Raw genomic sequence first — 17,662 nt, forward strand, 5'->3', positions numbered from 1 at the left:
TGTATCCAATTGCTCCATATTGCTGTCTCTTTCACAGATTCACGTGCGATTGAGAGGGAAATGTACAACTGAATGCGTAAACATAAAGAAATATAAAGCAATACTTCAACATATATAGCAATGCAATTTCAACTTTAAATCAATGGCTTTACGGTATATATTCGATTAGTTAGACAATCGATATGCAGGACACAACGTAAATGCACTGTTACACAAATTACACGGCAACCCCAGATAATTCCGAGTTGCCGTTTCATAGATTAATTTGTATTACGGTTTACGGTAAATTATAAACATCAGAGTCTCGGTTAGACCACGTGGAAATCGTTATTGAACTGTTTTAGTTATCATTAATATAAATTTATATTAAATGTTAAACCGTGCACAAGGGATAGAACCTTATCTAGATTAATAAAATAGATGTTAATTTGTGTAAATCTTGAATTTGAAATTTTGTTTCGTGTAAAAAGTCTTCGTTTTTGATCTCATTACTTTAAAAGACTGAATTTAATAATTAATTTCACATTGTTTGCTGTTCATTTTAATGTATTATCGTATACTAATAACATATAATTAAATTTGTCTTGGTTGACTTATAATTCAAAAAAACTTAATTTTTTTTTTTCATATAGAATAAAGAAACATAATCACAAATCGAAGGCACAAAACAGTTCATTAATCGTAATAGAAGTTTGTTCAAAATTGACGCTCAACTGTTTACTTATAAACAATTAGTGGAGTAATAAGGGATCCCACAACACGGCGACAATGGACTAAGTTTTACTTGTTTTAACTTACTTGGTGGTAGGGCTTTATGCAAGCCCATCTGGGTAGATATCACCCACTTATCAGATATTCTACCGCCAAATAACAGTACTCTGTATTGTTGTGTTCCGGTTAGAAGGGTGAGTGAGCCAGTGTAATCAAAAGCACAAGGGACAAAACATCTTAGTTCCAAGGTTGATGCCGCATAGGTGATGTAAGGAATCCGTCTATGGGCGGTGGTGACCACTTACCATCAGGTGGCCCATATGTACGTCCGCCAACCGATGCCATAAAAAAAATGTTGCAAACCATTACGGGACACGACATTATTTACCTCAGTGGTTAATTGTACCAGTGAAAATAAGAAAAAAAACGGACAGTTGCGATTCGGATTCGCACACTGAGGGTTCCGTACCACCAGATAGATAGACAAATAGAAACTGATGTAACAACAAATTTGCGTTTTATTTTACACTTCTGATACCAGATATTGCTTCTACTTCCTGCAGTCCCTTATATAGGTTATATATAGGTTATTGGTATAGGTTTTCCCTTTGCGAATGTATAGGCAATGCGACATAAACGGCAATATCTGTTGATTGCGTTGCGTAGGTTTGATTTTTTCACAGTTTCAAGAGGCGGCAGAGTATTAGTATTCATTTTAACTTTATAACACTGAGCGTTCATTTGTCCTTTAGGGGCACGGAACTCTAAAATATTATCTTTCTGATTTTTAATTTTAACATTAACATGGCATCTTGTGGTTGTTTTGATTTTTCATTCTGTGTGACTGTGTAGTCAGTCAATAAAGCAAAACTTCATATAGTTTATACGGTGATAGAGGGGTTCGGTGGTATCAATGTAAATAATGCTTTCGTATCTGATAATGACCATCGCTGCCAAGGTCACGAGGGACGCATATATGGTATAAAATGTAGGCCACTATTATTCAAGTTCATTTTCCTTGTTGCTTTCTCTTTTAAAAAAACGAATATTACACATTACAGACAGACAAGGAACTTTGTCAAATTTCAACAAATATAAATTTTTGCTGTAGCAATCTCACTTTCCCTTTCTGAGAAAGCGAAAATGTTTAAAAATATCTGAATAACTGTTACGAAGAATATATAAAAAAAACGTCGTGATTACTTTGTATCCATATAGGTAACAGAGAAATAAAATTGTATTGCAAGGACTTGGACCTCTAAGGCATCTTCTTCTACAATAAATAAGTTTAATAAATAATTAGAATAATTTTATAACCGATAAAGTCCTTTTATTACTTAATTTTTGTTTTATATTTAACACAAAACGATGATCCACTATAGGTATATCATATCATATGAGTCTGTCGCTCGAGTGTAGTTGGCTTATCCAAAGACCGCAAACCGTTGGCAGTAGGAACACGACTGTTCCTTTGCCGCCAACGGCACTGCGGCAACATTCGACAACGTCCAACATTCTATACTTAATCATAACATTTTCTTGCGGTGCATTTTGATATAATTACTTCATAATTTACATTTACTTTCACAAAACGGAATATTTCGTTTTATATAACGAATAATGTGTCGTAATACATTTTCCTGGTAGTATTGTCAGTGTGGCGCGCTCGCGACATCTTTTGCGAAGTATTTATTACGCGCAAATTAAAAATAAATACATACAATCCTGGTTATCTCTTATTTAAATATAGACTGGTCATTGACCCCGGGGAAACGCTGTAATTGTTTCGGGCATCGATTCTGAGGATTTAGTAAGATATACTTAATAATGCTGTACTTCCAAAATTGGCGTGTTTGACCTTTATATAGATAACGTCTCTCTCAATTAACACTGAATGATTTATGTACAAACACGGCTCCAAAACTTTATTACATCTACTCGTATAGGCTGGAGGATTTTATTAATTGTATTTAAAAAAAAAAAAAACTTATTTTTACGTAACCTGCAGAAATTATTTATAATTATAAAATAATATCTATAATTAAGTACCTGACTAATCAGTGTTGCTGATCACGATACCTCTAATTACAGACACAATACAATGAAACGTGTATTTCTTGTCGAGCATCAGATACTCAAGATTATAGAAAGATGTCATGTTTTATAACTAGGTCATTTGTAGTTATAAAGATATATTATATACGTTAGCTACTTTATATATACTTTATATTATCCGGGTTGGCATACGACTCCACTCCACCTCACGGTAAGTGATAGTGGTCTGAAGATGCCTCTTTACGCCTCGTTTGACTCAGGTTTTAAGAGAAGGGGAACTCGTGTGCTGGTAGAGTATTCCATTTTTGAAGAAAAGAGATGCCAAATTCCTTCGTTGGAATTAATGTCAAAGTGAGACGGTATATAAGTGTCTATATAGCGGTATTACAAATTAGTTTTCCTAACTACTCAGTAAAAAAAATTGTAAGCCCATTTAGCAAATCAGAAAGCCTGACTTACGAAGAACGACGTACACGTGACCCACGGTGCTATTTAAATGCCCAATCGTACTTACTTATTGAAAGGCCTCTAGTTTGTAATTACAATCAGAGTAACATGACGTAACTACAGATATACCTATGTACATCACGTAAAGATAGCTTTCTTTGGATATGAAATATCGTCTAACGTGCGTCCGACGCGAGGTCATCTGACTAATGGTCGGGGCGCAGGGCCGGCCGCGGCGTGACGACGCCGACCTTCACTATCACCGCTGATATGTATGGTATTAATCTTGGAAAAGCTTTTCTTGTTATATCGCTAATATAAAGCAGTCTTTCACACTGGCGTAAGTAACAACTAGTAAAGTCTCAGTGCTTAAATAATGTCTCCTCTCCTTCAGAGAACAAGGTCTTATGACCTTTCGAAGTTTTCCTTCGCCGCCGAGAAAATAAACATAGCTTTTAAAAATTCAGAGATGCTTGCCAGGGCTTGAACCGGCAATCGTACTTCATGATTTAGTTTTTCAAATTATTGGACTATTTCTTCTCTCATCTCTTTGTCTACACTGATCACAAATAAAACTAAGAGGTTTTTGTTATAATTCAGGTTCGTTTCTGGAAAAGGTTCGAGACAATAATAGGTTGCGTCTACGTTACCTTTGAGACGTTCGGACCGGTCGACAACTGAACGCAATAAATGATCAATTAATATCCGCGAGGAGCTCCTCACTGATAATATATAATTTTAATATTTTCATTCAGTTCTCTTAGGCCCGGCTAGCTTTTAATACTTTTAATAAAAAAAGTAAAATGAAGTACAGCTTTTATGAAAACATTTTTTTTTTAACTTTGAAACTACACACAATAAATAATACTCTAGGTACGAGTATGTTACAAATAATTTAAGCTTGTAACTTTCTACGAAGTCGTCGGATCATCAATAACCGATTACTTTTACTCGCGTATCACTCGCTCAGAAACAATTCAGGCGCAGTGATTGATGACTACATACAAGGTTTCCAGAGAAGCGATCACTCATATTGATGGTGCCACTGCTAATGATTCGTGAAACGACGCGTCTGCCCTGCTGGTGTAGTGGCTAGTGAATAGGGTCGCGGAACCGGCGGTCCCTGATACACACCAGGGCCGGACCAATTCGGATTTTTATGTCGATAAATTTTCATTCAAATCAGCCTGTTGCCTGAAAAGTGCCAGACGCTTTTAAACCTCTAAATCGAAAAACACGAATATTCTGTCTGATTTTGATTGGATGATACCATGCTATAATTTAATTTGAAACAGTTACATAATTTAATCACTGTCATACGCGAGACACCTCACTTTAAGACCTATATATAACTCATCGAAATTTATCCGTATTTGAACACTCTATCCTTGGTTAATATGCCCGTATTTCATAAAATGTAAAGTGAGTGTGTACGATACTAGTGTCCGCTAGAGCTCGAACAGGTTTAATGTTGATGCCAGTAATTCACATACTTCGAAACATTTATGGAATTAATAATACAAAAAAAATGTAACTCTGTAGTTACATTTTTTTAGTTGATTTACTATTACGAGTGTTCCATAAGAAAGTCGAATGTGCTGTTCAACTCGCCAGACACGAGAGGTCGCAAACTTAGATACGGTTGTGGACCCTCGCTTGTCGTACGAGTCGAGTGTGGAGCGAACGATACCGACGCTGCGGTCAGATCTATTCAATTTCGTGGCAACTTTTTCTAATATCACATAATGAGGTCGTCTCGTTGAAAACTAGATCTCTATATTTGCTGTCATTGAATGGAAAAAAATACACATTCATTCGCCTTTATATACGAATCATTGTTCCAAATATACTGAGAAGAATATAATTATATTTTTGGTAATTTATTTCGTTTAAAAAGTTAAAGTAAATAAATTAATTTAAAATAATTGTTTGATTACTTTTTAAGCAGTACTCATAATTTAATCCTAATAATAAAGGTGACATCCCGCTATCACGCCGAATACCGTTATTTTTAAAAATAAACTGTAGTTTTAAAATTCGAATCAACTGTTCTTAGTCGACACTTGTTATTCGTACAGAAGCTGTGACATACATTTATTTACTTAAAACGTAAAATATACATTTAAAATAGTTTGTACTCGAACTAAGTACAATTTAAATGAGCGTACAAATCCAAGGTCACTGAACTAATTATATATTGGTACTTGTTCATCAATATAAATCCCCTCCACTCATATATTACACTAAAGCTTCAAAAACAGATGATATACGATATAACCACTTATAAGATATATGTTTGTGTGTGTGTGTGTGAGTTTGTGTGTGGATGTAATAATGCAAATCTGTGTACCAGTAAGTCCAAGTTAATGTTGTGATAAAATAAAAATGAAATGTTTTTTAGTTTAGAACTTAGTTATTTAATTTCAGAAAATATGAACTAATTTATACCAGCGAGGTCGTGCTGGAGTGTTTTAAAACAATCCAAACGTCTAACCGACCGTACGTGATGTCTAAATCTGTTGATAATTACGAAGGTGCGGGAATACGATCCGAGGTTTGTACTTAAACAGCTTAAATAAGTAGGCTAATGCGGTTTATAATTATTTAATTAAATTCTAGTGTCGCGGTAACAGATTTAAAACAATCAAGTAACGATAGTGACGACCTCAAATCTTTATTTTTGAGTACGGTTAGAGCGTGTGTATAGCATACCGTGTAATGTATTTGCCGCCGGACTACGGGAGTGGGGGACTAAAGAGTACATTTGTGCTTGCACACACACTGTGCACTGTCACACGTGTCCTGCAAAGGAAAACATTATCGTCATAGAAGTGTCGTTCATAGGTCACACGAATAATTAATTGGAAATATGGAAGTTTAAACCTTAATTGTTTCTTGCCGGTGATTCTCGGTAGAATCTGCATTCCGAACCGGTGGCAGCTTTTGTTAAATGACGATTCAAAAGTGCTTGTTAAAGCCTACTCGAATAAAGCATATTTTGATTTTGACGTTGATTTTATGAACAGTAAACGGACAAGCACTCTGAATGTCGTATCCACACGTCCAGCTCGAGTTTGCCGCTTATTTTTACGAGAATATAAAAATACATGTTGAAATATAAGATATTTCTAGAAATATATGATAAAAAAGTTTTTTATGTAACATTTTCATTGGGCACAACTTAAGGACGTTACAAAAATATACGATTGTGTATAAAGATTTACAATCTTGTATTGAATATAGCGTCAATAGCGCAATACCTTACGAGCTACCTATTGATGTAAAAAACCTCAGATTCGATCCTGGTACCTTGGGCTATGGTCGTTCCCACTCCTAGCACAAGCTTTAGGCTTAATTGGAGGGGCATACAGAAATATAAGTAATTCCTTAAAATATGGTATTACCAGTATTTTATAAAAACAAAATCTAATTGTATTCGAGCACTCTTAAAAAATAATCAAAATGACCCAGTGGTTAGAACGCGTGTATCTTAACCGATGATTTCGGGTTCAAACCCAGGCAGGCACCACTGAATTTTCATGTACTTAATTTGTGTTTAAAATTCATCTCGTGCTCGGCGGTGAAGGAAAACATCGTGAGGAAACCTGCATGTGTCTAATTTCAACGAAATTCTGCCACATGTATCATCAACCGGCATTGGAGCAGCGTGGTGGAATATGTTCCAAGCCTTCTCCTCAATGGGAGAGGAGGCCTTAGCCCAGCAGTGGGAAATTTACAGGCTGTTAATGTAAAGATGTAATGTATGTAAACTCTTAAAAATAATAAAAATGATTTCACGTTAAGGAAAACGAATTAATCTAAATACAAGTCACGTCCACCATGCGTTAAACATAATAGCGTTATGCAATACCGACTATTTCAGTCGCCGCACCCGCCGCCGTCAGGTTAGGAACGAAGCGCATATTATATACGAGTATTAATGGCCTTACTTGTAAACATTATTTATTTTTACTTAAACACTCGTTTTTTCTTTCTAACATCATTCAAATCAAATGAAATCCAAATATACGTTATTCGAATAGGCTTTTACTTTAGAAATTTTTAGCATTAGCAGCTCGTAAATGTCCCACTGCTGGGATAAAGGCCTCCTCTCTTTTGAGGAGAAGGTTTGGAGCATATTCCACCACGCTGCTCCAATGCGGGTTGGCGGAATACACATGTGGCAGAATTTCGTTGAAATTAGACACATGCAGGTTTCCTCACGATGTTTTCCTTCACCGCCGAGCACGAGATGAATTATAAACACAAATTAAGCACATGAAATTTCAGTGGTGCCTGCCTGGGTTTGAACCCGAAATCATCGGTTAAGATGCACGCGTTCTAACCACTGGGCCATCTCGACTCTTTAGAAATATCATTTTATAAATTGTGTTAAGTGAAGCCACTGCGTTTGAGGCGGTTATTTTATTTGATTTGGAATTTAATTACGATCTGTCAGGTTTTAACGTTGATAAAAAATATATATAATGAACTCGCATAAGCTAATGTGTACAACATAGTACGACTATTGTCCATTTTTTTCGTGTTTAACTCTACTAACTGTGAAAACGTAGATATTTCACACATGGGGATACACGCCGCTGTTCCGATGATCACGCGGCCTTTGTAAACATGAAAGTCTAACCACGTTTCCATAACACCTTCACTTGACGTCAGGGTGATATATCTATGTGACACGTGTTTATAATTATTAAAAATATATATATATTTAAATATATCATCCTGGGCTATATATTTCACTTGCTAGTCGCGCTTTGTGCAAGCCCACCTGGGTAGGTTCCACCAATCATAGTAAATCCTACCTCGAAGCAGCAATACATTGTATTATTATGTTCCAGTTTGAAGGGTGAGTGAGTCAGTGTAGTAGTGCAGGAGTCAGTGTAGTGTAGTAGTGCAGGAGTCAGTGTAGTGTAGTAGTCAGGCTTAAGTTCCCAAGGTTGCATATTGGAGATGTAAAGAATGATTAAAATTTCTTATGGCGCCATAATCTATACGGCGGTGGTGACCACTTACCATCAGGCAGCCCATTTGACAGGCCGACTACCTATTATAATATATATAAAAGTAAAAAAACTTAAAAGTTTAAGAAATGTCAACAGAAAATTAGTTAAGAATAAATTACAAATTATACTTTGACAGACAATGATCAAAATGAGCTAATAAACATGTTTAAATGCTAATGGTGATTTCTAATGCCTGTTCAATATATATTGGATACGATTATCCTATACGATTGGGACTCGATATACGACACTACTGTACTTTATTAATATTTAAACGCGACAACTCTATAAAAAAATTTTGTACTCAAGCTAAGTATGTTGCATGAGAATGAATAAATGCGAATTTTACGCTTATTTGGCATAATATAAATAATCTTTTATCGAGTGTCACGCCTTACTGAGCAATGTTTTTTACTTGAGATTTAAATATTCATTGGTAACAATTTCTAATAAAGCAAATTATTCGGCACAAATGAATAACTCTAGTCAATATTAAGTAATTGGAAAATTAATAAATGATTGAACCATCACATTAAAACAATTGATTTACATTTACATCCTTTAAATAAATAATAAGTTATTACTGTGACGGTTACGTCATAAATATGATCAATGGAAACGTACGCAATATTGAAATCCAATTACACGGTTCGGACCAAAACGGATTGTCTGAACTGTTTGTGATGCGATTATTAGCTACGTTATTCACCAATTTGTCGGGCTTTTAAGACGTTTTCGGTTACTCGACATATAATCCTGTTTGTATTTATTTCTTTATGAAATATAAGCAAGATTATATATTGAATAACAATGTATTTGGTTATTTGTCTATTTTAAACGATTAATATCACTATATATTGTTACAAAAAGTCAGCACAGACACGTTTATAATCAATCGTTTTAGCGAAATCGATATTATATATTACCTTTGTATATAACTCGCTCTATTAAATTAAGATAAATATAAGAATCGAGATATACGGTAAAGTTGATAGAACAAAAAACACAAGAATAGACGAATATGTTAAAGTAAAATCTATTTTTAAATTTTAAGTATATTATTTCCATTGTGCGTTTATATATCAACGTAGAATTGTAAATACCGAATTGTAAATATCGGTAATCTATCTCGTGCGATTGTAAACATCCGTAATTTTGTGAACGGAGATTTAACTCAAAATGAAATGTCGATAGTTTATGATATTTCGGTTAGTGTTTATAATTTAACTGAAATTACGCACTTCGATATATTATAATCTACCGAAAAGTAATGCGTTAAATTGTAAGCAGTATGTTACGGTTCACAATCTCGCGATATAGATTATAATCTAACGGTACCTATTTACAATTTTGCGGTGATATATACGAGCATGTCACATGCGTTTAAAAGCGACGGAATCGTTTTCACAATATCAGATCATAGTGCACCGGATAGTTTAACTTTCAAGTCATAACTTACGAAAACATCTAAAATATTTACTTTCACCCCGAGTGAAACCACGGCCGGAGTAGTTGTAAAAAGTTGTACTCGCTGTTCCTAGACAGATTGCATCTCGCTTCTATTGTTTATCTCGAAGATGGAAATACGGTAATGATACAGTCTGATGTTATGGCTCTACTCGGGCAATTTATGAACAAACGTTAATAAAGCCGATACCGTTCGTACAAATATTAACTATCTTCATCGTCATGAGTTACGTTATCGTTTTGAGCCGAAAACAGAATAGATAGAGACATTACATACACATTACATACGAGACATTTTCGAACAGTGTTAGCTTCTGTACAAATCTATAACTTCCATACAAATTCCCTTGTAAAGTTCTAATTACCCTGATCGAATTATCCTAATCAATTTTCGCCCTTAAGTGACTTCTTGACCATATCGCAGTCAAGTATAAAGAATATATACGAATGCACAAGATCATTTTCATGGGATGATGGGATGGCAATCCGTTTCGACTAGAGATGGTGCAAGACCAAGCGCTTTCAGTTATTTTCTCGGCACGGATGTGTAACACAGACGACTTCAGAATAACCAATAACTAAAATAAACTCCGCATGTTTTAAAAAAAAAATTAAAGCAAAGTAATTCGGTCGTCTTTTGTAAGATCTCGTGTTGTTTTAATATCGAAATGTTTTGTCTTGGTGTGGAATACGGTGTAATATTCAATTTCAGTTATTAAATGAATATTTAACCATTTAATGAAGTATATTGTTATAAATTAAGACAAATTTAACGACGTAATTAACCTTACATACAGAATTAGTTTCACTGAGGAAATGTTAAAACAGTATTCATATGTATCGCGTTACCTTGAAATTTAATTAAAGGTTTATAAGTAATACGTATTCTTTTCCGAGTTATACTAAATACGGATTTCATTATATTTCGCTTTGTTGTGAGATAAATTTAATTTTCTACCAACAATTATATCGTATTTAGTGACGTGAGCATGAATAGGTACGTTGAAGTACTTCATGGTCAAAGTCATACTACAATAACACAATTATAATTTAACTGAACTAAGTTATTAGTTGTTAACAGACAACAGTCGATCTCATAATTACTTATTTATATTGTAGAACTGCTGGAAGTATGGCGTATACGTACGCAAAAGAGTTAGATTTAGGAAATGTGAAGTTCCGGGGCCCCACAATAGAAATTTACATTTGATGAGTTAACATATTTAATATTGTATATATGTAGATATAACATACAAGAGTTATACCTGTTTTTTACTACATCTACAAATATTTACTTAAACTCTTTTTATTCAGATAGAGAATGATATAACAGAGTTGCTATATAATTATATATTTATATAATTATTCGAACACCTAACTGAAAAAAATGTTTAATTAGAATTCAAATTCATTTTGTTATCCGAGGGCCTCCAGGTCATAAATCTCAGGTCAAATATCTATTTAAGTTTCTCTTTGGTAATTTTCGCTCGATTTATTGCACCTATAACGTGTTCTTTGTCATCGTGCAACGCGCTTTTGAGCAATTTCCACAATTAATAATAATAATAAAGGCCTTATGACTACTAGACTTTAGATCTTAGTCCTGTGACAGCGAGAAGAATATATTATCAAAGAGTTTTTGTATTATATTTGTATCGCAGACGTGTTGTCCGTGTGTTAGGTGTATCTTATTTTTATTTGTATCAATATTATAACAGTGTGCCTGCACGTTTTTATTACGAGGCAGCATCACGATCGAAGTTAAGGAATTACTCACGAAAGATTTTTAAAGATTACTTTCATATTATTTAGGAATGCATTACGAAAGGGCTTAAAAGAAAAGCGTACAAATATGTGTCAGCGTGAAGTAGTTTGTTGTCTCTAGAGTATTAAATGTATGTTTATCATCATACATCAAATGGAACAATAGTTATCCGTTTGTATGCAATCTCTAATTCATATCTAAGTGAGTAGAGAATCTTCAATCGAAATGTTTTTATATGTTTAGAATGATCGTCATATTTACGCAACACATTCCATTATGGAACGATTACTTTAATAGTAGTTCTTGGGAACACTTTTGCTAAAATTGTTGATTTTAAAGTTCAACACGAAATGCTTTTATTATATAACAGTTTAAAGTAATAACTCCTGTACTATTCCGTTGGCACTTTCGAAAATATATCACGAAATTATATCGTTACGTGTATGTCATCATTTACGAGTACATAATTGTGACTTACATAGCGTAGTCTTTTATGCAATAGGTGGCAAGAGGGCAGCCTGCTTCCTCTGACATCCATAATATCTGAGATGTTATAATACATGTAATTTCAAAGGTTCACAGCAGTTTTAATTCGGATAAACATCAAACGTCATCGGTGTCAAACGAGCAAGAGCCTCGTTTGATGGAAAGTGACTGCCACCGCCCATAGACATCTTCAACAGTAGTAAGCTTGCAGTTTAAGGAATAAGTGCGCTCTTTACTTGAATGTTCCCAAGTAATATCCGATGCTAGTTATATTTTGTATAAGTCATATCAGATTTAAGCATCACGTTGCTGACACCTGGTACGTGTTATTTTATTTATTAATATGGCAAATATTATTGAGTATTCTTAATACTCAATAATATTTTAATAAAATTGACAAAAAAACCACTTAAATAACTAACAAACTAAGATAAATTTCTTTTGCCGGTTCTTTGTTGCCCAGTAATTTTCCTTTCGGAACCTTTGATAGATTTTGCTATTGTTAAATATTAATTGTGTCTGCTTATACGTTAAATTTGAAGTTATCGTAAAAATGTCGCCACCTCAATATAACATCGACCATTTAATCACGGACCTGATAAATTTTACTGCATGGCCGGACATTAGACATAAAATGATGCGATCGTTTTATGTCATGATATTTATAACGACGTCCACCGTTTGTTCGGGCGTCTGTTTGTCTCTACGTCTTTAATTGCACAGCAACTCGTTATTAATGTGCAATTTAGTAAAAAGTCTGATATCATTTAAAATAACAGTAATTGTATGTTTGAAGTAGTAATTATACCTTTCTGATTTAAAATCAATGATATAATGGTTTAATATGTTTAAGCAATAATGGATCTTACTTAGTGGGCAATTAGTATTATAATAGCTCAAAGTTAAATTCATATAGAATAGTTTACTATGTAGTATATTACACGTGTACGACGCAACAATAAGCTTATCTTATAAATATATCAGAAAGTATTTAATGAACGTTGGTAATAAATAAAACTCTCGTGCATCCTTTAGTTTATAGTCTACTAGCTGTTCCGCGTAACTTCGTCCGCATCGAACTTATTTCCTGTAAATCCTGGTTTTCATATCCCTATGACGTCATTCAGGTCTCAGGCTACCTGAACTTAGTAGTAGGTAGGTAGATAGTCTTGGCGATCTAGCAGTGACTTGAACAATGAAAATTGACAATTTTTTTCATTATTGAAGTGGGGGATACGATTAGACCTCTTCACCTGATGGAACGTGACTAACAGCGGCGGAGATGCAGACTCATCGCTGGCCTTTTTCATAATAAAACAATAAGAATAACTGAAGTTCAATATGTCCATTTAAGATTAGACAATTCTAGTAGATAATAATAAAATTCCACATTATGAGTATGCAATAAAATGTCACTTAGCGATACGTTTCTAGATTTGATCCAATGTAGAATTCACGCGTCATTCTATACACCGAGCCATCAAGGTTCTAAATTCAAAAAAATAAAATCAAATAAGGCAATAGTTTATCAATCTAATGATTGCACGTCACCACGTACACGCGTTACACTCGTATGACGACAACGCTCGTAATTCGCATAAAACTGAAATTCTATTGTTGTTTTCACTTTCGAGCGAGCGACCTCACGCGCCCACTTCCTGTCCAAATACGCCACTCACTGTCCAAATGACAAATTTTATGCCAAAGTCATAATATACAGGTAGCAATTATATAAACGGAAATGATAACAGTTTCCATTTTACAGATTTATATCGTATGTAAGACTAATGATTTAAGAAATACAATCTTTATATACACAACTTAATGCCCTTCAGACCAAACAAGTGCACGCGTATACATAGATGCACTCTCGGTTCCCTAACTCACATATTCTCATGGGACGGCAGTGCGGCGCGAGCGAAGAGATTAGTCGTAACATTATCACGTCTTTTCAAAATGTGAGAATAAATGTAAAGGAGTGCTGAGAATTCTTTGATAAAGAAATCCAAGATTGTTTTTATTAGTCCAACCCGGAAATCAATTCTCGCGCTGTCGGGCTAATTCTTATAACTTAGCGACAAAATCAACGGGACAGTGAAATTGCAGGTAAAGATTTATAAATATTACGTATATAGCAGGTCTTTCGTGTAAACATTTCCCCTAACAGAAGATCTTTTAATATTAGTTGGGATAATTCGTGTACTAATTTTTTTTATTTTGAAAAGTTGAAACATTTTTTAAATCCTTTACTTAATTACCCACAGATAATAAAATATGTTTAGAATCTAATTAATTTATACGTCATTCGAGTGCTCCCCAGTGTTGGATCAGATCAAGTTTCTGACTTCCCTTCTATAGAAACGACTTGTATCGAGTGTCTCATTATTTCATTAACTCCTTCCTCCCGCACCGGTTTATAACAAACACTTTTTTGAACTTCCGACGTAACTTGTCTAAACTAATTTCCTCTCTACGACGCTGACGTGTTAATAGCGCAATCCTATCGTATAAAAACCATGTATGTATTTGCGTCAGCATTAAAGATAGCTTGCTAACTATGGGCTGCGGATTTTATTGCTATTATTACTTTGTACTTAGTACCAGTAATTTCTGGCTCTTTCCAAAGAAATATTTAGGCGCGTTTTTTATCGGTTCCACTTAATTTATTAGAGATGCTTTGGATTCTTTTTTTGCGGCTTTAAGAATGAGCGAGCTTGTGTACTTACAGGCAAAGCGACATCAGATCTTGAACACAATGTTTGCAGCGCATTAGATTTGTAAGAAGCGTATACTTGTTACGGGGCCAGTGTCTATGAGCGACAATAACCATGTACCGTCATAATATTTAAATAAAAAAACAGTTTCCGGTAGATCGGATCACAATAACGGAAAAAACCGACCGTAATCATATTAAATCATGAAATGCCGATTAAGGAGACCAGTTCAAACAACATGAATGATAAATTACTTTAAACTTATTATTTGTTTCGTAAGAAATTGTTCACTATTATATTATTTAAAATTCATAATCGAACGTAGTGTGGTTTTAGATAGACTAGAATAGACCCATCCCTTTTCAACCACTAAGTCTCGTTAAAGCTTACGACAACACCGTCGTCGCTTAGCAGCTCAACAACGCCTATGGTGTGAAATAAATCCAACTCCAAATTCTCAAGGAGGTCATAGGGTGACTGGGAGAAGCTATATCCTCTTCTAATATATTTCTTGCAAGGACGAGGGGCCAGAAAATGTAACTCGATTGGAATGTGTCGCTGATTCAAATGAGCAACAATATCACGTGTTGACATTTAAAACGTGTATTTGTGACGTGTACCGTAATCGAAGCAAATTTTATATTATATAGTTTTAATAACGGTTCATTGAACTCGAAACACACACACACACACTTACAAATTATTAGATATTGAGCATTTGCTTAGAGTTTTGGACTATTTTAGGCAATTTTATGATTACATCCTCAGTTAACTAAAATACAAATGAAAATATTTAATATAATCGTACTAAGCGACACAAAAACGTTCAATACGTCAAATTTGAAACTAGAGTAACATGTTGAAACGACAGGTGTCATTATAACGTTATTACGTTGTCTGTTTACACTTTTTCGGGGTTCCTGGTGGCTTTTTTTTTACACTAACTTAACAATATATGACCAGTTTTAGTTCCAGCAGCATTATTTTAATGTAGGAGTTCTGCTTTGTCAGATCACTCCGTGTATACTCCCATCTAAACTAAGCTCAACAATAAAATTGTATTTAAAAAAAAAATGAACAATGTTACACATTTTTTGTAAAAATACCACTTGGACGACTTTTTAGGCAACATAAACGTGAAAAACATAAATAATATTTTTTTTAGATTTGACCTTGAAAATCGACACTTTTGAATCGTCATTTAACAAACTATATGTAGTATAAGTGAAGCTACCACCGGTACGGAATGCAGATTCTGCCGAGAAGAGCCGGCAAGAAACTCAGCAGTTACTCTTTTTCGAAAATCGTCGAAATCTATAATTATACCAAAACTCATAAGTATATCAAAAGATCAATCGGAAGTATGGGCGGAACGAAAGTTTATCCATTACTTCTTGTACCGTTAATGCACTGCCAAATATAGGAGCTAGATGTTTTTTTTGGGCGCGGGCAATTGGGCCACCTCATGGTAAGTGGTCACCACCGCCCATAGACATTAGCGCTGTAAGAAATATTAATCATTCTTTACATTGCTGATGTGCCACCAACCTTGGGAACTAAGATGTAAAGTTCCTTGTGCCTGTAGTTACACTGGCTCACTAACACCCTTCAAACCGGAACACAACTTCAAAATGATGAGTGGGTGGTACCTATCCAGACGAGTTTGCACAAAACCTTCCCATCAGGTAAATCGCAGTAAAAGTTAAATCCCTGTGCCTATAATTACACATAGCGAGGTATTGAGATTTGACGGCTCGGTAAAGTGAGTTGTACCCAGATAGGGCGCGAGCCTGTACACGGGGTATCGCTTCAATATCTTGAATGAATTGTCATATATTTATCACTTTCTGATCTACGACCGAGTCCTACATCGAGTATTGAAACATAACTCTACCGAACATAAAAGGCGAATTCCTTGGTCCAAGGTATTCAAATAGTACAATAGTTCCATTATTCAGAAAGACCACCTAAGTAAATATAGACCATTCAGTTGAGTTTCGAAATTCCTTTGAAGAAAAAATTATGTCTAAATAAAAACAACTGGTTTTGAACAAAAAGGTTAAATTTAAGATATGCATTAACATTGGCGGAGCTAATCGTACTATTAGCAATTTTCTTATGTTTTAGTCAAATTGAGATGTGCGCTAGCAAATGACTGGAGCCAGTGGTTAATAATATATAATAACAGAGAATAACAAATAGGGCTTATGTTCATAACAAACACAATGAAAGAAAAGTAAATAATATAAACGGTTGAGATACTACTACAAGGTACTGTCAGAGCCGAAACTCAACGCGGTATGATTCCACACAGTCTACCATTTCATTAAACGATAGAAAAGCTGTAACAATATATATAATCCAGCAGTTCATAATTGGGTTCCATGGCAGCGACATTCTTTTTATATTTACTTGAATCAAGAATAAGACGAGGAGTGTATACACAGTACACACGTGTCGATGAAATGCTTTCTCAACAAAGCGCTAACTGAGGCGTCCATTAACATCACAATGTCGCGGCGGCTCAGCACAGCACCTCCGCGAGTGACGGCGACCTGTACCGAAGGTCAAGCCTCTAACTGGGTGGTCCTGTGAATTAATATGCAAACATCGTCCTAAACACTCGAGTTTTGACTGCACTTTAAATGGGCAGAATGTGTAATTTTTTGAAATTCTTGAAGTGAAATTGTTTTCTATATATTATATATGTTAACAAATGAATCTTTCTATATATATGTCGTATCAATTTGGGAATACTAAAATTAAGAATGAAATAATGTTTTGTTAACTTATTCTAAAATGATGCTCTATAAAAAGTTTTTTATTTTGTCTTCATTAAGATCACAACGATGATTAAGACGTTTTTACCAGTTGCCACTCCACTAACCACGAAGTTAATAGTTGAGGAAGTACCTTCATACTTGTTGTAGCTTATAATTATATATTAGTGAAGTCGTGTTATCCGATTGGAGTTAACATAATACACAGATATA

The sequence above is a fragment of the Vanessa atalanta genome, chromosome 14 (genome assembly GCF_905147765.1).
Source record: "Vanessa atalanta chromosome 14, ilVanAtal1.2, whole genome shotgun sequence".
In the NCBI taxonomy this organism is placed as follows: Eukaryota; Metazoa; Arthropoda; class Insecta; order Lepidoptera; family Nymphalidae; genus Vanessa; species Vanessa atalanta.